This window comes from Pteropus alecto, unplaced genomic scaffold (genome assembly GCF_000325575.1).
Source record: "Pteropus alecto unplaced genomic scaffold, ASM32557v1 scaffold3, whole genome shotgun sequence".
NCBI classification, from domain to species: Eukaryota; Metazoa; Chordata; class Mammalia; order Chiroptera; family Pteropodidae; genus Pteropus; species Pteropus alecto.
Genome location: NW_006442484.1, coordinates 50845222 through 50846020, shown reverse-complemented (window position 1 = coordinate 50846020; position 799 = coordinate 50845222). Strand labels below are relative to the sequence as shown.

The following is a 799-nucleotide window of genomic DNA, read 5'->3' as shown; positions in this document are numbered from 1 at the left end:
GTGGTAGAAAATTAAAATAGAGAGAGCACATAGACAATATACCATGGTTAAGGTGTTCACTTATTGGCCAAGAGGAATCACAAGTGGCATTTATTTTCTTGGTGAGTATGTAATTCTAAATCTTGTGTGCTCACGCTGCAAGCAGATGTGCTAGCCACTGATGTGATTAACCAGACTCATGAGACTGATGTAAAGAATACAAATGTTAATATATCAATATTCACAAGTGTTGGCATGATCAGAGTATTCTTGATCTCTAGGCACATCCATTTGGAATCAGAACCAGAGTACTGAGACTAAGTTACAAATTTCTTTTTTTGTTTGTTTTTTTTGAGTTTTGTTTGTTTGTTTGTTTGTTTTTTGTTTTTTAACGTCTACAGACCCTGATATTCCTAGGTGATCTCCCATCCAAGTACTAACCAGGCCTGACCCTGCTTAGCTTCTGACATCAGACAAGATCGGGCACATTCAGGGTAGCATGGCCATAGACTTTTTGAGTTTGTTTTTTTTTTAAACAAATTTCTTTAGTCTAATGCTTTCATCTACCTGAAATAGAGAGCATTTTTCATGGTATTGTAGTACTCTAAGTGTAATTGGCTAAGATACTTCCTTCCCTGGATGAAGCTTGACTGGACGCTCTGTTTTTGCTACTTGAATTTTCATTTTTGATAATTCCATAACAAAACACTCCTGCTTTTCTATATCCTCCACCAATTTATGATGGATACATTCTTTCTATAAGGATATTATATTGATTCAGAGTCGATTTTGTCTTTTTGGCCAGGGATCTCTGTACTCA

General features: G+C 35.9%; 1 pseudogene; it reads right to left on the bottom strand.

Moving 5' to 3' along the window:
- Positions 1–371: 371 nt before the first annotated feature.
- On the bottom strand, positions 372–490 carry LOC112470737 (annotated as a pseudogene).
- Positions 491–799: the final 309 nt, after the last annotated feature.